This window comes from Globicephala melas, chromosome 6, assembly GCF_963455315.2.
Source record: "Globicephala melas chromosome 6, mGloMel1.2, whole genome shotgun sequence".
NCBI lineage: Eukaryota > Metazoa > Chordata > Mammalia > Artiodactyla > Delphinidae > Globicephala > Globicephala melas.
The window spans coordinates 84,417,685-84,441,431 of NC_083319.1; the positions used below are offsets into that span (position 1 = coordinate 84,417,685).

Genomic DNA, 23,747 nt, shown 5'->3' on the forward strand with positions numbered 1-23,747 from the left:
CTTTACGATTTTCAATTTATAGTATCATGTTATCTGCAAACAGTGACAGTTTTACTTCTTTTCCAATTTGTATTCCATTTCTTTTTCTTCTCTCTTTGCCGTGGCTAGGGCTTCCAAAACTATGTTGAATAATAGTGGTGGGAGTGGACATCCTTGTCTTGTTCCTACCTTAGAGGAAATGCTTTCAGTTTTTCACCATTGAGAATGATGCTTGCTGTAGGTTTGTCATATATGGCCTTTATTATATTGAGGTAGGTTCCCTCTATGCCCACTTTCTGGAGAGTTTTCATCATAAATGGGTGTTGAATTTTGTCAAAAGCTTTTTCTGCATCTATTAAGATGATCATAAGGTCTTTATTCTTCAATTTGTTAATATGGTGTATCACATTGATTGATTTGTGTATATTGAAGAATCCTTGCATCCCTGGGATAAATCCCCCTTGATCATGGTGTATGATCATTTTAAAGTGCTGATGGATTCTGTTTGCTCGTATCTTGCTGAGGATTTTTGCATCTATGTTCATCAGTGATATTGGTCTATAGTTTTCTTTCTTTGTGACATCTTTTTCTGGTTTTGGTATCAGGGTGATGGTGGCCTCATAGAATGAGTTTGGGAGTGTTCCTCCCTCTGCCAAATTTGGGAAGAGTTTGAGAGGATGGGTGTTAGCTCTTCTCTAAATGTTTGATAGAATTCACCTGTGAAACTATCTGGTCCTGGACTTTTGTTTGTTGGAAGTTTTATTTATTTATTTATTTTTTGCGGTACGCGGGCCTCTCACTGTTGTGGCCTCTCCCATTGCGGAGCACAGGCTCCGGACATGCAGGCTCAGCCACCATGGCTCCTGGACTCAGCTGCTCCATGGCATGTGGGATCTTCCCGGACTGGGGCACGAACCCACGTCCCCTGCATCGGCAGGCGGACTCTCAACCACTGTGCCGCCAAGGAAGCCCTGTTGGAAGATTTTTAATTGCAGTCTCAATTTCAGTGCTTGTGATTGGTCTGTTTATATTTTCTATTTCTTCCTGTTTCAGTCAGGGAAGGTTGTGTTTTTCTAAGAATTTGTCCATTCCTTCCATGTTGTCCATTTTATTGTCATATAGTTGCTTGTAGTAATCTCTCATGATCCTTTGTATTTCTGCAGTGTCAGTTGTTACTTCTCCTTTTTCATTTCTAGTTCTATTGATTTGAGTCTTTCCCTTTTATTCTTGATGAGTCTGGCTAAATGGTTATCAATTTTGTTTATCTTCTCAAAGAACAAGCTTTTAGTTTTATTGAACTTTGCTATTGTTTTCTTTGTTTCTGTTTCATTTATTTCTGCTCTGATCTTTATGATTTCTTTCCTTCTGCTAACTTTGGGCTTTGCTTGGTCTTCTTCCTCTAGTTCCTTTAGGTGTAAGGTTAGCTTCTTTATTTGGGATTTTTCTTGTTTCTTGGGGGATGCTTTTGCCGTATCCCACAGGTTTTGGATCATTGTGTGTTCATTGTCATTTGACTCTAGGTATTTTTTGATTTCCTCTTTGATTTCTTCAGTGATCTCTTGGTTATTTAGTAATGTATTGTCTAGCCTCCATGTGTTTGTGTTTTTTGTTTTTTTCCCTGTAATAGATTTCTGATCTCACAGATTTGTGGTCAGAAAAGATGCTTGATATGATTTTAATTTTCTTAAATTTACTGAGGCTTGATGTGTGACCCAAGATGTGATGTAGCCTGGAGAATGCTCTGAGTGCACTTGAGAAGAAAGTGTATTCTGCCACTTTGAGTGGAATATTCCATAAATATCAATTAGATCTATCTGGTCTATTGTGTCACTTAAAGCTTGTATTTCCTTATTTATTTTCTGTGTGGATGATCTGTCCATTGGTGTAAATAGTAAATACTATTATTGTGTTAATGTCGATTTTTCCTTTCATGTCTGTTAGCATTTGCCTTACTATTGAGGTGCTCCTATGTTGGGTGCATAAACATTTATAATTCTTGTATCTTCTTCTTGGATTGATCCTTTGATCATTATGTAGTGTCCCTCCTTATCTCTTGTTACAGTCTTTATTTTAATGTCTATTTTATCTGTGATGAATATTACTACTCCAACTTTCTTTTGATTTCCATTTGCATGGAATATCTTTATCCATCCCCTCACTTTCAGTCTGTGTGTTTCCCTAGGTCTGAAGTGGGTCTCTTGTAGACAGCATATATATAGGGGTCTTGTTTTTTATCCATTCAGCCAGTCTGTGTCTTTTGGTTGGGGCCTTTAATCCATTTCCATTTGAGGTTATTATCAGTATGTATGTTCCTATTACCATTTTCTTAATTGTTTTGGGTTTGTTTTTGTGGGTTTTTTTCTACTGTTGTGTTTCCCACTTAGAGAAGTTTCTTTAGCATTTGTTGTGAAGCTGGTTTGATGGTGCTGAATTCTCTTAGCTTTTGCTTGTCTGAAAAGCTTTTGACTTCTCATTGAATCTGAATGAGATCCTTGCTGGGTAGGGTAATCTTGACTGTAGCCTTTTCTCTTTCATCACTTTAAGTATATCCTACCACTCCCTTTTGGCCTGAGGAGTTTCTGCTGAAAAATCAGCTGATAACCTTCTGGAGATTCCTTTGTATGTTATTTTTTGTTTTTCTCTTGCTGCTTTTAATATTTTTTCTTTGAATTTAATTTTTGTTAGTTTGATTAATTTGTGTCTTGGTGTGTTTTTCCTAGGGTTTGTCCTGCATGGGACTCTCTGTGCTTCCTGGGCTTGGGTGACTATTTCCTTTCCCATATTAGGGAAGTTTTCAACTATAATCTCTTCAAATTTTTTCTCAGACCCTTTCTTTTTCTCTTCTTCTTCTGGGACCCGTATAATTTGAATATTGGTGCATTTAGTGTTGTCCCAGAGCTCTCTGAGACTGTCTTCAATTCTTTTCATTCTTTTTTCTTTATTCTGCTCCTCGACAGTTATTTCCACCATTTTGTCTTGCAGCTTACTTATTCATTCTTCTGCCTCAGATTTTCTGTTATTGATTCCTTCTAGTGTATTTTTCATTTCAGTTGTTGTGTTGTTCATCTGTGTTTGTTTGTTCTTTAGTTCTTCTAGATCTTTGTTAAACATTTCTTGTATTCTCTCAGTCCGTGCCTCCATTCTATCTCCAAGATTCTGGATCATCTTTACTATCATTACTCTGAATTGTTTTTCAGGTAGGTTACCTATTTCCTCTTCATTTATTTGGTCTTGTAGGTTTTTACCTTGGTCCTTCATCTGTGACAATTGTTTTGCTGTCTCATTTTTTATTTTTTTTATGAATGGGATTGTATTCCTGTCTTACTGGTTGTTTGGCCTGAGGTTTCCAACACTGGAGTTTGTAGGCTGTTTGGTAGAGCTGGGTCTTCGTGCTGAGATGAGGAACTCTGTGGCACCTCACTCCGATGAATATTCCCTGGGGTCTGATGTTCTCTGTTAGTCCAGTGGTTTGGACTCAGAGATCATACCACAGGAGCTTCAACCTGATCCTGGGCACATGAACCAAGATCCCACAAGCTGCGTGGGACGGCCAAAAAAAAAAAAAGAGGGGGGAAGGCCTTGGCTGTGGAGGGCGGGACCTAATCAAGGGTGAGGTTTGGGTGGTGGGCGGCACCAATGCTCAGGACCCACAGGGTTGGAAAAGGCCCTGGGGGTTGTGGAGGGTGGGGCTTAGGCTCAAGGAACAGGAGGGGCCCAGGAGTGGCCCTCACCCTTTGTCTCAGAGGGCAGGGGACCTCTCCTGGGAGCCCAGCAGGCTTCCTGGCCTCGAGTGGGTGTAGCAAATACCCTTCTCTCCTCTCCTGGTCCTCAGATCTGGGAGGGACCCTCCTGCCTGCCTCTCCTGATCTCCCCAGCCTCCCTCCTATACCCCCAAGACCCATGCAGCCTGGAGGGGTGTTTGGAGGACTGGGGAGCAGCCTGGGAGCTCAGCAGGCTCCCTGGGCCCAAGTGGGCAGGGCAATCGCCCTCCACTCCTCTCCCCCTCCTTCCAGATGGCTCCTCCACGCTTCCTCTCCTGATCTCCCCGGCCTCTCTCCTACACCTCCCAGGACCCATGTGTCCTGGGTGGGGCTTTGGAGAGGGGGTACTGGCTTGGGAGCTCAGCAGGCTCCCCTGCCCGTGTGGGCCAGACGATCACCCTCAGGTCCTCTCCCGCTCTTCCTGGAGAGTCCCTCCATCCTGCCTCTCCTGATCTCCCTGGCCTCAGGGCTGCCGATTGTGTCTGGCCTCCACTTCTCCTCCCCCCTCAGTCCCCCTACTTCCTACCAGTTCACTTTGGGGTTCCTCCTGTCTCCTTGGTCGTCAGAGCCCCCAACCAGCGGCCGGCATGTGCCCTCACTATGGGGAGACACTTACTCCGTGTCTTGCCACACCGCCATCTTGACTCCACCTCCTAGTTTTCTTTTTAATAGTTTTATTTCATTCTTCGTTTCTTTTGTTTGTTTGGTTGTTCTCTTGCTTTTTTTGTTTTATTTGGTTCTGTTTTTGTTTCTTTTGTGTGTGTGCATGTTTCCTTGTTTCTGTTTTTGTGGGGTTTTTTTTTGGCGGTACGCGGCCCTCTCACTGTTGTGGCCTCTCCCATTGCGGAGCACAGGCTCCGGATGCACAGGCTCAGCGGCCACGGCTCATGGGCCTAGCCTCTCTGCGGCATGTGGGATCTTCCTGGACTGAGGCATGAACCCGTGTCCCCTGCATCGGCAGGTGGACTCTCAACTGCTGCGCCACCAGGGAAGCCCTGTTTTTGTGTGTCTGATTTTACTTTTCACTGTTTGCCTGGGGTTTTGTTACTCTTTTTTATTTTTTTAATCCCCTTTATTGCTGGGACGAGCAACTTGTGGGGTCTTGGTTTCTCGAATGGAAGTTGGGCCTGAGGCTCTGGGGTGAAAGCACTGAGTCCAGGATGCTGGACTACTAGAGAATTCTTGGCCCCAGGGAAGATTAATCGCCAAGAGCTCCACCCAACTGCATGTAGCTCCCAGCAATGGATGCCTCATACCAAACAACAAACAAAACAGGAACAGAAACCCACCTATAAGCACACAGACTACCTAAAGTCATGCTAAGCTCACAGATATTCCAAAACACACCAACTGACACAGTCCTGCTCATCAGAGGGAAAAGACTCAGCTTCACCCACCAGAATACAGGCACCAGTGCTTCCCATCAGGAAGCCTACGCAGGACACTGGAACAACCCTACCACCAGGGGCAGAGAACAGAAGCAAGAGGAACTGTGACCCTGCAGTCTAGGGAAAGGAGACCTCAAATACTGTAAATCAGACAAAATGAGAAGACAGAGAAATATCTTGCAGGCAAAGGAGCAAGGTAAAATCCACAAGACCAAATAAATGAAGAAGAAATAGGCAAACTAGCTGAAAAAGAGCTCAGAATAATGACAGTAAAGATGATCCAAAATCTCAGAAATAGAATAGAGAAAATACAAGAAATGTTTAACAAGGACCTAGAAGAACTAAAGCACAAACAAGCAGTAATGAACAACAAAATAACTGAAATTAAAAATACTCTAGAAGGAATCAATCACAGAACAACTGAGGCAGAAGAACGAATAAGTGAGCTGGAAGACAAAATGGTGGAAATAACTGTAGAGGAGCAGAATAAGGAAAAAAGAATGAAAAGAATTGAATACAATCTCAGAGACCTCTGGGAGAACATTAAATGAACCAACATTCAAATTATATGTGGCCCAGAAGAAGAAGAAAAAAAGAAAGAGTCTAAGAAAATATTAGGAGAGATTATAGTCAAAAACTTCCCCAACATGGGGAAGGAAATGGTCAGTCAAGTCCAGGAAGTGCAGAGAGTCCCATACAGGATAAACCCAAGGAGAAACACACTGAGACACATATTAATCAAACTAACAAAAATTAAACACAAAGAAAAAATATTAAAAGCAGCAAGGGAAAAGCAACAAATAATATACAACGGAATCCCCAGAAGGTTATCAGCTGATTTTTCAGCAGAAACTCTGCAGGCCAGAAGAGAGTGGCAGGTTATACTTAAAGCAATGAAAGGGAAAAACCTACAACCAAGATAACTATACCCAGCAAGGATCTCATTCAGATTCGATGGAGAAATCAAAAGCTTTACAGACAAGCAAAAGCTAAGAGAATTCAGCACCACCAAACCAACTTTACAACAGAGGCTAAAGGAACTTCTCTAGGCAGGAAATACAAGAGAAGGAAAAGACCCACAAAAACAAACCAAAAACAATTAAGAAAATGGTAACAGGAGCATACATATCGATAATTACCTTAAACGGAAATGGATTAAATGCTCCAGCCGAAAGACACAGACTGGCTGAATGGATACAAAACAAGACCCATATGCTGTCTACAAGAGACCCACTTCAGACCTAGGGAAACATACAGACTGAAAGTGAGGGGATGGAAAAGAATATTCCATGCAAATGGAAATCAAACGAAAGTGGGGTAGCAATACTCATATCAGACAAAATAGACTTTAAAATAAAGACTATTGCAAGAGAAAAGGAGGGAAACTACATAATGATCAAAGGATGAATCCAGGAAGAAGATATAACAATTGTAAATATCTATGCACCCAAGAGAGGATCACCTCAATATGTAAGGCAAATGAAAAGAACCATGAAAGGAGAAATCAACAGTAACACAATAATTGTAGGTGACTTTAAGACCCCACTTACACCCAAGGAGAGATCATCCAAACAGAAAATAAATAAGGAAACACAAGCTTTAAATGACACATTAGAGCAGATGGACTTAGTCAATATTTATAGGACATTCCATCCAAAACCAACAGAGTACACTTTCTTCTCAAGTGCACATGAAACATTCTCCAGGATATGTCACATCTTGGGTCACAAATCAAGCCTTGGAAAATTTATGAAAAGTGAAATCGTATCAAGCATCTTTTCTGACCACAATGCTATGAGACTAGGTATCAATTACAGGAAAAAAACTGTAAAAAATACAAACACATGGAGGCTAAACTATACACTACTAAACAACCAAGAGATCACTGAAGAAATCAAAGAGGATACCAAAAAATACCTAGAAACAAATGACAATGAAAACACGATGACCCAAAACCTATGGGATGCAGCAAAAGCAGTTCTAAGAGGGAGGTTTATAGCAATACAATCCTACCTCAAGAAACAAGAAAAATCTCAAATAAACAACCTAACCTTACACCAAAAGCAATTAGAGAAAGAAGAGGAACAACAACAACAAAACAAAAAACCCAGACTTAGCAGAAGGAAAGAAATCATAAAGATGAGATCAGAAATAGATGAAAAGGAAATGAAGGAAATAATAGCAAAGATCAGTAAGACTAAAAGCTGGTTCTGTGAGACAATAAACAAAACTGATAAACAATTAGCCAGATTCATCAGGATAAAAAGGGAGAAGACTCAAATCAACAGAATTAGGAATGAAAAGAAGTAACAACTGATACCGCAGAAATACAAAGGATCATGAGAGACTACTACAAGCAACTATATGCCAATAAAATGGACAACCTGGAAGAAATGGACAAATTCTTAGAAAATTACAACCTTCCAAGACTGAACCAGGAAGAAATTGAAAATATTAACAGACCCATCACAAGCACTGAAGTTGAAACTGTGATTAAACATCTTCCAACAAACAGAAGCCCAGGGCCAGTTGGCTTCACAGGCAAATTCCATCAAACATTTAGAGAAGAGCCAACACCGATCCTTCTCAAACTCTTCCAAAATATATCAGACGGAGGAACACTCTCAAACTCATTCTACAAGGTCACCATCACCCTGATACCAAAACCAGACAAAAATGTCACAAAATAAAGAAAATTCCAGGCCAATATTATTGATGAACATAGATGCAAAAATCCTGAACAAAATACTAGCAAACAGAATCCAACAGCACATTAAAGGGACCATACCACATGATCAGGTGGGGTTTATCACAGGAATGCAAGGATTATTCAATAAAAGCAAATCAATCAATGTGATACACCATATTAACAAACAGAAAGATAAAAACCATATGATCATCTCAATAGATGTAGATAAACCCACGCACATATGGTCACCTTATCTTTGACAAAAGAGGAAAGAATATACAGTGGAGAAGAGACAGCCTCTTCAATACATGGTGCTGCAGAAACTGGACAGCTACATGTAGAAGAATAAGATTATAACACTTCCTAACACCGTAAACAAAAATAAACTCAAAAAAAAAATAAAATAAATAAACTCAAAATGGATTATAGAACTAAATGTAAGGCCAGACACTATAAAACTCTTAGAGGAAAACATAGGCAAAAGACTCTATGACGTGAATCAGAGCAAGATCCTTTTTGACCCACCTTGTAGAGTAATAAAAATAAAAACAAAAATAAACAAATGAGACCTAATGAAACTTAAAAGGTTTTGAACAGCAAAGGATACCATAAACAAGACGAAAAGACAACCCTCAGAATGGGAGAAAATATTTTCAAATGAAGCAACGGACAAAGGAGAAATCTCCAAAATACAGAAACAGCTCATGTAGCTTAATATCAATAGAACAAACAGCTCAATCCAAAAATGGGCAGAAGACCTAAATAGACATTTCTCCAAAGAAGACATACAGATGGCCAACAAACATGTGAAAAGTTGCTCAACATCACTAATCATTAGAGAAATGCAAATCAAAACTACATTGAGTAATCACCTCACACTGGTCAGAATGGCCATCATCAAAAAATCTACAAACAATAAATGTTGGAGAGGGTATGGAGAAATGGTAATCCTTCTGCACTGTTGGTGGGAATGTAAATTGATACAGTCACTATGGGGAAGAGTATGGAGGTTCCTTAAAAAACTAAAAATAGAACTATCTTATGACTCAGCAATCCCACTACTGGGCATATACCCTGAGAAAACCATAATTCAAAAAGAGACATGTTCCACAATGTTCATTGCAGCTCTATTTACAATAGCTAGGACATGGAAGCAACCTAAATGTCCATCGACAGATGAATGGATAAAGCAGATGTGGTGCATAGATACAATGGAATATTCCTCAAACATAAAAAGGAGTGAAATTTAGTTATTTGTAGTGAGTTGGGTGGACCTGGAGTTTGTCACACAGAGTGAAGTAAGTCAGAAAGAGAAAAATACTATATGCTAATGCACATATATGGAATCTAAAAAAACTGGTACTGATGAACCTAGTAGCTGGCCAGGAATAAAGACACAGATGCAGAGAACGGACTTGAGGACACAGGGGGCAAGGGTAAGCTGGGACGAAGTGAGAGAGTAACATTGACATATATACAGTACCAAGCGTAAAATGGATGGCTGTTGGGAAACTGCTGCATAGCACAGGGAGACCAACTCTATGCTTTGTGATGACCCAGAAGGGTGGGATAGGGAGGGTGGGAGGGAGGCTCAGGGGGGAGGGTATATAGGGATATATGTATACATATAGCTCATTCACTTTGTTGTACAGCAGAAGTTAACACAACATTGTAAAGCAACTATACTCCAATAAAGATGTGAAAAAAAAGAAAAAATAGAAAAAAAAGGAAATCCTGGAAGAATTCCAAGTGGAAAGAATTAATTAAAGCAATTACCTAAAGTTAAAAAATTAACTAAAACAAGGAAACAATATAAATTACTGGAAATAAATTATTGACATTTAAAACTTTGCAAGAGGCGGGTGGGGTTTCCATGCGGAGGGAGCTGCACGAAGGGGAAGGCCCTGCTCGAGGCCCCAGATCCGTCTTAGTCTCTGAGCCAGAGCACCGCGCGGCCGCGGGTTAACACGCCTGACCTGCCAGCTCCACTGACCCTCGTGGTGCCCGGGGATGTGAGGGCGGCGGTGGTTCCATGCCCTGCCCGGCCCTCGGAAACCCAGCCGGGGTTCCGGGGTGCTCCCACTGCGCCGAACCCGCACGCCCTCGAGAGGCCGGCCTCCTGGCCTGGCGCTCACCTTCCCCTAGGAGGCCGCTCCACGCCCAGCCGCCTTCTCTTCTCTTGCCGCTGCCGCCGCCCTCTTTTCTCTTGCCGCTGCCTCCGCCTTCAGCGCCGCTCACCTGGGTTCCCCGGCAGCCGAACCACCCAGACAACGCCCCCTCGCCCAGCATGATCCGCCTCCGGCTTCCGGTTGCGTCACTTCCGCCAGGAGGTGAGCCCGCGGCGCGCAGGGAAGGCGCAGAAGCGAATTTTGCTGGGGGAGTTTGTGGAGGTAGGTGGCGGCTCCGCTGGGCGGGCGGTGGCGATTCCACGTGCTCTCGCAGCCGGTTGAAACCTTTGGCGGGCGCTGGCTCAGAGGTGAGGGGTCGTGGCTCAGAGGTCCGACCTAGGAGGCTGGGCCTCAGAGAGTGGGGCGGGGGACGCGCTGTGGCCGATGCCTGCGTTTCCACCGGTAGAGAGTCTCTCCTTTGGCGTATATGCATGGAAGGAGGAAATGCATTCAGGTCCCATTCGTACTCTGGGGAAGTGGAAGGAGTCCCGGACTTGGGATGACCAATCCCTCTGGGTTTTAAAATGGAAAGGCCCTCGTGCCTTGAACCCACAGAGGGGGTTGCAGCCAGGATGGTTGGTCACAGCTGGACTGGGCTGCAAGGCATGTTGGGGACGAGGCGCTTGCCTTCTTTGAGTCTTGGGGAGCTGGGTCCCAAAGGAGGAGGCCTTAGGGCATAGTGGTTGAGACCCCGGGACTTAGGGCCAGAATAGCTGCGTGTGAATCCAGGTTTGCCACTAACTGGATGTGTGACTTGCTGCAGGTTACTGAACCACTTCGTGCCTGGTCTGTCAAAAGGGAATAATATAGAATCTAACTCAGAGGATTCTTGTAAGGATTACATGAGCCCAAACGTGTTAGCCGCCTATGATAGGGCTTGGCACATAGTAGATGCTCAGTAAATGTCAGGATTTTTCTGCAGCCCCTGCCTCTGAGGAGAGATTAGGGGCATGAGGTGGGATGTGAGTGCGTGCAAGGCTGCCTTTCCTGCAGAGGGCCCATCTGGGACTTATTCAAAGAGCGGCCCCAGCCTTCCCCACCAGTGCCTAGCATAGTGCCTGACAGGTGGGCTTGCACAGATAGTTATTACACTAGTGTTTAAACCCGTGCTGGTGATGTAGTGTGTGGGGAGGGTGTGAGACTGGAACTGGGAGGCAGAGAGACACGGCTCAGCTTCTCCCAGCCTCAGCTGGCTCATCTGTCCAGTGGAGATGGGTGTACCTGCCTCCTAGAGTTTTTGCAGAGCAAGGGAGAGGTCCTCCCTGAGTGCACATCCAGACTCTCATCACCCCACAAGAAAAAAAAAAGAAAAAAAAAAACTTTGCAAGAACTTAATGGCACCATCTATGCTCCCCTCCCCCTTTATTTTCCTTTTTTACTTTTACTTTTTCTGTTGTTATTTCCAAGGGTAATTTATGATCATTATAACTATTTAAACAATATAAAGATGTAAAATGAAAAATTTTACGGTATTCCCTCCCCCTAGCTGCATCTGCTTTAACCAAATGTTAATAGCCTAGAATTAATGCTTTCTTTCCAATCCTTTTTTTGTCCATACAAAGATACACACACACACACACACACACACACACACACACACACACACACACAGATGGAACACATATATTCATATACCTAATATACCTACATAGAGGTTGTTTTTGGTTGTTTTTTAAAACTAGGATTACAGCATACATATACTCTATGTATTAAACTGGATTTTTTTGGCCTATGCTCTCATTTTTCTTTGCTGAAGAAATTCAGCAAATTTCTTTTTTCACTTTACACAATGTAGAATTCCCTGTGGTGTGATTAATGTAGATCCAAACTCACTTTGAAAAATAAATCTGTGTAATATTTCATATTATTTAGGTCTCACAATTTATTCAGCCAATTGATAGACATCATACAAGAAATGTATATCCACTTCTTTCTTAGGGGAAATATAAGTTCAGAAATATGAAATCATTCTTAAAAGGGAAATATGAATTTTCCTTTTAAGAATGAAAGTTGAGCACTAAACCATCAGGTTCTTGCTAGCTCCATTCTCAGGGCTAAGGAGAAGCTGAAAAGTAAGTGCTTTTAAGATTTGTTCTTAAGTTCCTGACACGAGGAGAAAAAGGCAAGAATTTTCCTATAAACTTTATTTTGTAGACATGTATAGACTCTTTATAAAGCTTAGTTCTTTCAAACATTTTAGGAACATTGTTTAGATAATTACATAGGTGGTCATAAAACAGTGGTTATTGTGAAAATCGATGATGATTTAAAAATGTAACAGCTAATGTAAATGATTCATCAGGAAGCTTATTAAACCTTTCCTAAGGTCCATTGTACTCCAAATCATTTTGTCTTGGGGGTGTTAGATGAACAATGCACTTAGGTATCTCTTACTGTAGTAGATTTAAAAGAAAGCAATTTTTGTCCGTCAACCCAAACACAACGCATTGTGTCTTTGGTTAGCATTTTCTTCCACAATACTTAAACCATTACAAATAACCAGCAGTCAAAGCACTACTACATAGATCTTTATGTATTGCCACTTTACTCAAAGTGGGCTTCCTGAGTTAGAGAGGGTAGGCATTTTTTACTTTTTAATAGAGAGTGGCAGATTACCTTCCCTAAGAGATAAAGCAATTCATATTGCCTTGTCTGATCAAGTTGTTATACTACTTTAGAAAGGGACATTAGGAGACACACTGGCTTCAAGCTGCCATCTTTCCAGCTGGCTTCTTATTTTAAAGCATGATATAAATAAATAGTTTAAATTATTCCTCTCTGGTCTTAATTTGCTGTTGAGATGAGAATTTAGAAATGGTATACAGTCCAGGGGCTTCCCTGGTGGCACAGTGGTTAAGAATCTGCCTGCCAATGCAGGGGGCATGGGTTTGATCCCTGGTCCAGGAAGATCCCGCATGCTGCGGAGCAACAAAGCCCACGAGCCACAACTACTGAGCCCATGCGCTGCAGCTCTTGAAGCCTGCGTGCTTAGAGCCTGTGCTCTGCAACAAGAGAAGCCACTGCAACGAGAAGCCCGTGCACTGCAATGAAGAGTAGCCCCCGCTAGCTGCAGTCCGCACACAGCAACAAAGACCCAAAGCAGCCAAAAAAAGAAAGAAAGAAAGAAAGAAATGGTATACAGTCCAAACACAAGTCCCCCTTACCTCCTACTTAGATTTTTTACCCATTTTCTCCACATTGCTATTAGAGATGAATGGGACTTGCAGGTCTAGAAGACAGGCAGATGAACACAATTGCAAGATTAGCTGTTTCTCTATTTGGATCACAAGGAGGAAAACACCCCACATTACCTTTCATCGGGGCTCTTGATTATGTTGTGTTTTTCCATTAGGTTTTCTATCTCTTGGCGATTTACCAGTTGATGAAGAATAAGGAGAACTATACTGTGGGCCTAGAGTGAGATGGAAGGAGAAAAACCAGCAAAGTAAAGGTTAGTTAGAATTCCAAGTGGTAATCTCCCAAGTGCCATGTGCTCTGTGGGATCGAAATGAGTACTTACTGAATTTTCAGAGGCAATAAAAGACCTCCTTTGCTCCTACATTTAATAGAAGACCTACTTTTAACTGAGAGATGAAGTTATACTCAATACTTTCTGTGCTGACTCTGGAAAGTGGTTTGTTGTGATTCTTCAGAGGATGGATTGAAAAAAAAAATCCTAACTGATAAAATGAGACTTGGTTAAAACATTGGTTTTCATTTAAAAAATTATGGCCTGTTACATATCAAATGCTTGTGTCCCCTCAAATTAATATGTTGAAGCCCGAACCCCCAATGTGATGTGTATTTGGAAACTGGGCCTTGGGGAAATAATTAGGATTAGATGAAGTCATGAGGGTGGCGTCTTGGTCCAATGAGATTAGTGCTCTTTTAAGTAGATACCAGAGACTGCTCTCTCGCTCTCTCTCTCTCTCTCTCTCTCTCTCTCTCTCTCTCTCTCTCACACACATGTAGTGAGCAAAGACCATGTGGAAAAACAGCAAGAAGGCAGCTGTCTATGAGTAAGGAAGAGAGCTCTTGCCAGAAACTGACCCTGCTGGTACCTTGATCTTGGACTTCTAGCCTCCAGAACTGTGAGAAAATAAATTTCTATTGTCTAAGCCACCCAGTATGTGGTATTTTGTGGTTGTAGGGCAGAAGCAGCCACAGATGATACATAAATGAAAGGGTGAATGGTTATGGCTGTGCTCCAGTGAAGGGGCTTAGGGCAGAATTTGGCCTTCAGGTTGTAATTGGCCAACCTGTGTCCTAGACTATCCCACACCCTCACCACTCACCAGGAAGATAAAAGCCATCATAATCTTCTCAGGGCAACCTCACCCAGAGCCTCATTATCAGAAGACCAGGTTTGTCTTTGTGTTGTTTCATCCCATACAGGTTGTCTTAAAAGCCTATGACTTTCTGCTCATGAGTGCCTAAGTAGTCTTGTCCTTAAGCCAATAACCAGTTATATTTTTTATTGTTTTGTCACATCATGGTTAAACAATGCAACAGTAAACCCAATAGCCAAAAGTGGCAAATTTCTGGGTCATATTGTCTTAAACAAAATGGTCATTTAGGTTTATGAAGAGTAGAGAAATACCTGCATTTATTTTTCTCTGTGCATGTTTTGAATTGTCTTAATTACACTTAATTTACAATGAGTTTTAGTCTGAATTGGGAGTTTGGTGGAAAGTTCTCATAGACTGACCCTCATCCTAGAAGTGGCCCTTAGCAGCTGCTTTTCTTCATTCAGGTCTCTGTTTAAAAGCATTTTCTGAGAAAGGTCTCCTCTGACCACCTTATCTAAGAGAGGACCACTTGTATCCCCTCAGCCAGCTTTATTTTTCTTCCTAGGATTTATCACTGTTTGACATCATATTATATATTCATGGATTGATTATCTGTCTCTAAGTCTAGAATGTAAACTCCATTGAAGACTTGTTTTTTCCCTTCACTGTTGTATCCCTCAGAAACACAAACAGTGCCTGGCACATAGTAAGTGCTCAATAAATATTTCTTGAATGAGTGAATGAACTAATTGGAGACCAGACTTATTTCCCAAGTTTGAGTCCTTCTCTTGGACACCAACCTCGTGTTCCAGAAGCTCTGAATACAGAGTGCTCCTCTGTTCTGGCCGGTGTTCACACAGAGGTTGTAAATAGCCCATAAACCCTGGATCTGAATCAAGGAACACTTGCCTGAAATTCCAGGGGTCAATTCTTCATGGATCCTCTGTTCCCATTGCCCACCTATATGCTCAAATGTCCTTTGTCTGCACTGTATACCTTGTAGCAGCTGATGTTTACCTGTGTTCTTCACACACACCTTTTGGTCTCATGCTAGTTTATACTCACTCCCAACCCGGCCCAGTCAAATCCATTTGGTGTTTTTCAAATGATGGTAGAAGATATGGTATAGGTGATATATTTTAATTTTTGTAATGGTATATGTGCTTTGATGTGTATTACAATATGACTCTCATATCACACCCATGCTTTATAATAAACAGAAAACAAATTTAAGTAGAAAGATCACATACTGTATGTTTTTTTGTGTGTAATGTTGGCTTTATTCTATTTATTTATTATATTGAAGTATAGTTGATTTACAGTGTTGTGTTAGTTTAGGTGTACAGCAAAGCGATTCAGGAATATGTGTATATATATATATATATATACACACACACACACACACACACACATACATATATATATATATATTCAGATTCTTTATATGTTATTGCAAAATGTTGAGCATAGTTCCCTGTGCTATGCAGTAGGTCCTTCTTGGTTATCTATTTTATATACAGTAATGTGTTTATGATAATTCTAAACTCCTAATTTATCCCCGCACCCTTTCCCCTTTGGTAACCATGTTTGTTATGTCTGTGGGTCTATTTCTATTCTGTATATAAGTTCATTTGTATCATTTTTTTTATGTTCCACATATAAGTGATATCATATGTTATTTGTCTTTGGCTTACATCACTTAGTATGATAATCTCTAGGTCCATCCATGTTGCTGCAAATGGCATTATTTCTTTTTATAGCTGAGTAATATTCCATTGTATAAGTAACATAGTGTATGATTCTTTTTTAAAAGACAGTCTGGAAGAGGCAGATTTATAGGGACAGAAATCTGTGATTGCCAAGGCCTGTGGGTAGGGGTGGATTTGGACAATAAAGGGGCCCAAGGGAAATTATGGGATGATAGAAATATGTATCTTGATTGTGGTGGTGGTTACACAACTGTGTTTATCAAAATTTATCAAACTGCACACCTTAAAAGAGTGAATTTTACTGTATGTAGACTATACCTCAATAACCTGCCAAAAATTAAATCAAAAGAATGAGTTAATTTTAAAAAAAATCCAGTGTTAATGATGAAAAATCTGAAAGTGAAATGAAGAAAACACTCCCATTTACCTTTGCAACAAAAAGAATAAAATATCTAGGAATAAACCTACCTAAGGAGACAAAAGACCTGTATGCAGAAAATTATAAGACACTGATTAAAGAAATTAATGATGATACAAACAGATGGAGAGATACACCATGTTCTTGGATTGGAAGAATCAACATTGTGAAAATGACCCTACTCTCCAAAGCAATCTACAGATTCAGTGCAATCCCTATCAAACTACCACTGGCATTTTTCACAGAACAAAAAAATTCACAGTTTGTATGGAAACACAGAAGACCCCGACTAGCCAAAGCAATCTTGAGAAGGAAAAATGGAGCTGGAGGAATCAGGCTCCCTGACTTCAGACTATACTACAAAGTTACAGTCATCAAGACAGTATGGTACTGGCACAAAAACAGAAATATAGATCAATGGAACAGGATAGAAAGCCCAGAGGTAAACCCACGCACATATGGTCACCTTATCTTTGATAAAGGAGGCAAGAATATACAGTGGAGAAAAGACAGCCTCTTCAATATGTGGTGCTGGGTAAACTGGACAGCTACATGGAAAAAAATGAAATTAGAACACTCCCTAACACCATACACAAAAATAAACTCAAAATGGATTAAAGACCTAAATGTAAGGCCAGACACCATCAAACTCTTAGAGGAAAACATAGGCAGAACACCCTATGACATAAATCACAGCAAGATCCTTTTTGACCCACCTCCTAGAGAAATGGAGATAAAAACAAAAATAAACAAATGGGACCTAATGAAACTTAAAAACTTTTGCACAGCAAAGGAAACCATAAACAAGATGAAAAGACAACCCTCAGAATGGGAGAAAATGTTTGCAAAAGAGGCAACTGACAAAGGATTAATCTCCAAAACATACAAGCAACTCATGCAGCTCAGTATCACAAAAACATACAACCCAGTCCAAAAATGTGCAGAAGACCTAAACAGACATTTCTCCAAAGAAGATATACAGATTGCCAACAAACACATGAAAGAATGCTCAACATCATTAATCATTAGAGAAATGCAAATCAAAACTACAATGAGATATTATCTCACACCGGTCAGAATGGCCATCATCCAAAAATCTACAAATAATAAATGCTGGAGAGGCTGTGGAGAAAAGGGAACACTCTTGCACTGTTGGTGGGAATGTAACTTGATACAGCCACTATGGAGAACAGTATGGAGGTTCCTTAAAAAACTAAAAATAGAACTACCATACAACCCAGCAATCCCACTATTGGGCATATACCCTGAGAAAACCATAATTCAAAAAGAGTCATGTACCAAAATGTTCATTGCAGTTCTATTTACAATAGCCAGGACATGGAAGCAAGCTAAGTGTCCATCGACAGATGAATGGATAAAGATGTTGCACATATATACAATGGAGTATTACTCAGCCATAAAAAGAAATGAAATTGAGTTATTTGTAGTGAGGTGGATGGACCTAGGATCTTTCATACCGAATGAGGTAAGTCAGAAAGAGAAAAACAAATACCGTATGCTAACACATATATATGGAATCCAAAAAAAAAAAAGAAAAGAAAAGAAAATGGTCAGAAGAACCTGAGGGCAAGACGGGAATAAAGATGCAGACCTACTAGAGAATGGACTTGAGGATATGGGGAGGGGGAAGGGTAAGCTGGGACAAAGTGAGAGAGTGGCATTGATATATATACACTACCACACGTATAATAGATAGCTAGTGGGAAGCAGCCACATAGCACAGGGAGATGAGCTCAGTGCTTTGTGACCAGCTAGAGGGGTGGGATAGGGAGGGTGAGAGGGAGGGAGATGCAAGAGGGAAGAGATATGGGGACATATGTATATGTATAACTGATTCACTTTGTTATAAAGCAGAAACTGACACACCATTGTAAAGCAATTATACTCTAATAAAGATGTTAAAAAAATCCAGTTAATTATAAACGTGGTATGTAGCTATGGTAAAAGGTGGTAGGCAAATGATCAGAAGTTGTAAAATAGTGTATTTAATGATAATTTCAAAACTGGAGCATTGCTTAGCATTGCATCAGAGCATTACTTAGAGTATTTTTGTCTCCCTTTGTTTCTGTATTTCATCTGTGGACTGAACATCATTTCACGTCCCTATGGCCTCATCTATCTCTTCCTCCAGCCACCACTGCTATAATCAATTTCATAGGGCTCTGACCAGTTACATGCGTGTGCAGCTCAACTGTGTCTTGCCTCAGGCAATGAAACCACTTGATTCTCACTGATGTGTACTCCAGATGCATACAAGAGATTACTTTGTGAGTCAAACTGTGTCCAACCTGCAGGGTGGAGCCTGGAGTTAATTGCTTTTCCCTTCCCCTCATGAAGTTCCTGAGACAATCCTGCAGGATGGAGCAGCTAGCCCCCTGTATCGCTGGCCTCTTTCTTCTGTCTCTCTCTCCCTTCTGGTTTTGCCTCCCCTTTCCCTTATTCCTGCTCCCTGGGACTGCACTCTCACATAAAGATTTTTTTTTCAATTGTGGTAAACTACACATAATATAAAATTTACCCTCCTAATTGAGATATAATTGACACGTAACTTCATATTAGTTTCAGGTGTACAGCATACTAATTTGATATTTGTATATATTGCAAAATGATCACAGCAGTAAGTCTAGTTAACATCCATCACCTCACGTAGTTACAAATTTTTCTTCTTGTAATGAGAACTTTTAAGATCTGCTTTCTTAGCAACTTTAAAATATATAATACAGTATTTTTAATTATAGTCACCACATTGTACATGCTGGAAGTTTGTACCTTTTGACCACTTTCACCCATTTCCCCACCCCTCACTTCTCGCCTTGCAACACCAATCTGTTCTCTGTATCTATGAGTTCAGTTTTTTTTTTTTAGTTTCACATATAAGTGAGATCACACACTATTTGTCTTCCTCTGTCTGACTTATTTCACTTAGCATAATGCCCTCAAGATCCATCATGTTATTTTAAATGGCAGGATTTTCTTTTTTTTATGGCTGAATAATATTGCATTTTGTGTGTGTGTGTGTGTGTGTGTGTGTGTGTGTGTGTGTGTATCACATTTTAAACCATTTTTAAGTGTACAGTTCAGTGGTATTAAGTATTAATACATTTATATTGTTATGCAATCATCGCCACCATCCATCTTCAGAACTCTTCATTTTACACAACTAAATCCCTCTTTCCATTAAATAATAACTCTTCATCTCAACCCCCACCCCTGCCCCAATAAAGTTTTGTTCATTGACTTTGCCTGGGTTACTACCTTCTGGGCAACCCACACCCAAACTTAATTCCACACCCAGCCTGTCTTTGTTCTTTTCTTTTTTTAAAAAACTTATTTTTTATTTATTTTTGGCTGTGTTGGCTCTTGGTTGCTGCACGGGGGCTTTCTCTAGTTGTGGTGAGCGGGGGCTACTCTTTGTAGCGGTGCATGGGCTTCTCATTGCAGTGGCTTCTCTTGTTGTGGAGCATGGGCCCTAGAGCGTGCGGGCTTCGGTTAGTTGCCACGCATGGGCTCAGTAGTTGTGGCTTGTGGGCTCTAGAGTGCAGGCTCAGTAGTTGTGGCGCACGGGTTTAGCTGCTGTGTAAGCACGTAGGATCTTCCTGGACCAGGGATCAAACCCATGTCCCCTGCATTGGCAGGCGGATTCTTAACCACTGTGCCATCAGGGAAGTCCTGTCCTTTATTAAAATGGAGAATCTGCGAAAAATAGCTTTGATATGTCAGGATGTGAATTATAATTTTTGTTTATTTCTTCTTTGTTGGACTTGGTTTCTTCTCCTTTAAAGAATTTTCCATTTAGCTCTTAGATTCTACATCTTCTTTTTCACTCATATATCGAAGAACTCAAAAGTTGAGTTCTTGATGTGGGTCAGGGACATGGACAGCTAGAAGTTGGTACCCTGTGCTCCTACAGCTGCATATGTCTCCACATTTTCCTTTGTTTGACCCATTTATATGGCTTCCATGGCATTTGGAAAAATATTTTGTAACAGATAGACATTATTGTGGCCTTGAGACAAGTCTCTGAGACAACTGTGCTTGCTACTTGGCGCCCCTTGTGCCAAGTAGCAAACACAGCTGCAGTCCCTGGCTACCTTGATGGCTGTGGATGAAGCAGGCTTCGTCCTGAGTCCTAGGGATGGTGAGGGTCCAGCATCATGTGGAAGTGCAGCCAAGGATAACGGTGGAGCCCAGAGCTTCTCAAGCATGGCTTCTCATCTCCCAGGTGCATGAGGGTGGGGTTTCTCCTGTGCTTTTGCATATGGTGTGTCCTCCTGAGCACTCTGTTTTGCTCAGTGGGAGAAACTGATCTTATATTAACTTTATATTGGAAACAACAAATCTACTGTATGGGGAAAATGCAAATTTTCCATTAATTTTTAAGCTATATAATATTTACAAATGCTGCCAAAATGTCTCAGAATCTCTAGGGGTTGTGAATCTACTCTTCTCTATCATTAGGGTTTCCTTGGAAAAGTCTGAAAAGGGCAGTGTTAAAGCACTCCTTGGCCTCTTTGGCCTTGCCCTCTTTTAGTAAGTGAGCTTGAACTTGGTGATTTTCTGTCCCTTTCCTTTGACTTTGAGTGTTCCTGACCTTGGCTTGGCCACCTGGCTCTCACTTCTTATGTTCTTGACCTTGCTTCTTCTTTTCTGATTCTCTCCTCTGGTTCAGGGTTTTTTTTTTTTTTTTTTTTGGCTGCACCGGGTGACTTATGAAATTTTAGCTCCCTGACCTGCGCCCTAGGCAGTGAGAGCACGGAGTCCTAATCACCGGACTGACTGCCAAGGAATTCCCTGGTTCAGATTTTTTACCTTTAAGTTTTTAACTCTGGTCTAAACTCTGTTTAAAATCTTAGCCAAAGGCACCTGGGTCCTGACATTTGGGCAAAATGAAGCAAAGGATAAAAACCGTACAGGACTTTCAGTTCCTTGGACATAATTTCCTCATTCTTCCCCTTATTCCTGTGCTTCTTTCTCTCCGTGTTTTAGATTATCTCCATGTAGTTATTTTAAATGGCTGTTTTATAAGCAACCTTTCCACTTCAGAATGTCTCCAAACTTTCTTTCCTGTTTGCAGATGAGCTTTTCTTACCAGGGTTGCTGCCACTATGCTAATTTACTGTCCTTTAACAATAAGATTTCTTGTTTTCCCCAGATTTTTCAAAACCTGAGAATTCAATTTCCAGAAAGGCCAAACCACTGCATTTCATCTTGACTAATTTGTCATATGGGCAGACTTCGCACTGCAAAATCAGCATGGGGTTTTTTTGTATTTTTTTTTTTTTTTTTTTTTAAAGAAAAAGAAAGCAGTATGATTCTTTGGCAGACACTCACCATCACTTTCCCACTAATCTGATAAAATTCCATCCCTCCACTCCCCAAAAGCAAATCTTGAGCTAAACTTTCAACTTTTTTTTTGGAAACGAGGTTAAACAAATGCACTCAATTTTGGGAAACAGATCTCCTCTAAGCAAGGCAGGCTGAGCTACATTCCTGCATTTCTCATGCTGCAGAGGGAAAAGTTCATAAATGTAAGGGAATGCTTTTCTAAAGTTATCTGTGAAGGGCAAGGAATAATTACTTCTGTGTGGTTCAAACCTGGGCACCATCCAGATTCCCCCAATTAGCTGTGAGAACAGTGCCTGCTATTGTGTCTCAGGTTTACCTTGAATTCTCCAAGGACATGTTCTTTTCTGATAACCATGAATATTAGAAAGCAGGATCCTACAAGATTCTTCTTTCTTGTCTTCAAGCAAAAGGGGGCCCATATCACTACAAGAGGGGTTAAGAGACAAGCAATTGCTGTAAGCATTTCATTGCCAGGGGGTGAAAAGGAAACTGTGATGTCATTTTTAATATTTTCTTAGGGAAAAAAATCAGAAACTTCTGCATTATGAGGGGTGACTGGATATAGATACTTCTTCATGCATGGGGAAATGGTGGGAGTTATAAAATTTGTTTACTTGTGTAGCCCTGTTTTTCAGTTTGACTTGTCCTTCTGAAGTCACACTGTCTTAAGGGTAAGATTAAGATGAAAATAAGTAACAAATAGGCTCTACCTCTACAAATTCGGAAAATTCCAGATTCCCAAATTCCTCTTACACAGTGTTAGGAGTCCACATGGAGTGATTTCTCATGTGCTTCCTGGGTGCTGCGTGGCATCTGCCGTTTCCCGCCTTTTCAGGTGTGGTTCACACTGCAAAGAACAGACTGCCATATTGTTTTTCCTGATGACCCTGATACCTGGTATTAAGGTTTTAGGGTCTGTGTTGGGAGCATCATCGTTAATTCTCACCTGTGAAGACACCACTGCTGGAACTTTCTTGGTGGTCCAGTGGTAAAGAATCTGCCTTACAATGTAGGGAACGCAGATTCGATCCCTGGTCAGGGGACTAAGATCCCACATACCGCAGGGTAACTAAGCCTGTGCACTGCAGCTAGAGAGAGAAAACCCGTATGCCACAACTAGAGAGAAACCTGCGCTCCACAACAAAAGATCCCGTATGCCTCAGTGAAGATCCTGCGTGCCGCAACTAAGACCCGATGCAGCCAAAAATAAATAAAATAAAAAAATAAATAATAAAATAAATCTTAAAAAGAAAAGACACCACTGCCAGTTGGGATGCCTACTGCAGGGGTGAGGCTTGGCAAAGCTCATGCCAAGACTGCTGGTGGCTCTTGTTCATGGTGCTCACCTCTGCACAGAGGTTGTTCTGAGAAAGCCATTGCCCCAGCGTGGCTCCATCTGTGCTCTCAAAGCACCATGGAGTATCCATGGGTGTTTCTTTGCTTTTAAGAAACCTGTCTCAACTTAGGACATGAGGCATGTGTCCCTAAGACTGGCAGGGTAATCTGCACAACAGGCACATATTTTATTCAGAAATCTTCCTCTCTTTTTTGGCTTCTTATCGTGAAATGGACCTAGCATCAATTAACCTTGGTAATTTCCCCTGTGACTCCTTTGGCCCTTGTGCACATAGCCTGTTCTCAGATGTGCTTGGGTATGCCTTAGTCTTAGGGTGAGAACAATTGAATTAGCACGACTACATGCATTTGACTCCATCCCATGTAGGGTGCAAATATATGAACTAGGAATGTAGCGTTTTGCAAGATCTGTCCAACACACTGATCAGAATGAGGTCTCTGCCTCACCTACATAGGCAAGGACAGGCCTGTGTTTTGTGTATGTGTGTGTGGCAGGGGGAGGTAGAAATTCTAGAGCCCACTTCAGCATCTTTTGTATAATAACTCCCAAATCTGTGATTCCAGTCTAGATCTTTCTCTGCTTCTGATTCTCTTCACCTCAGAATGATTCACCTCCTATGATC

At 41.1% G+C, this 23,747-nt stretch overlaps 2 long non-coding RNA genes across 2 annotated transcripts in view; one reads left to right on the plus strand and one right to left on the minus strand.

The window, feature by feature from the left end:
* Nucleotides 1-10,080, minus strand: part of LOC132597421 (uncharacterized) — a 35,293-nt gene extending 25,213 nt beyond the window's left edge. Inside the window, exon 1 of the long non-coding RNA XR_009564189.1 lies at nt 9,953-10,080. This is a non-coding gene — a long non-coding RNA (uncharacterized lncRNA). The remainder of the gene's footprint in view (nt 1-9,952) is intronic.
* Nucleotides 10,081-13,335: 3,255 nt separating this feature from the next.
* The window catches only part of LOC115840237 (uncharacterized), a 95,102-nt gene continuing 84,690 nt past the window's right edge, over nt 13,336-23,747 (plus strand). Inside the window, exon 1 of the long non-coding RNA XR_009564190.1 lies at nt 13,336-13,436. This is a non-coding gene — a long non-coding RNA (uncharacterized lncRNA). The remainder of the gene's footprint in view (nt 13,437-23,747) is intronic.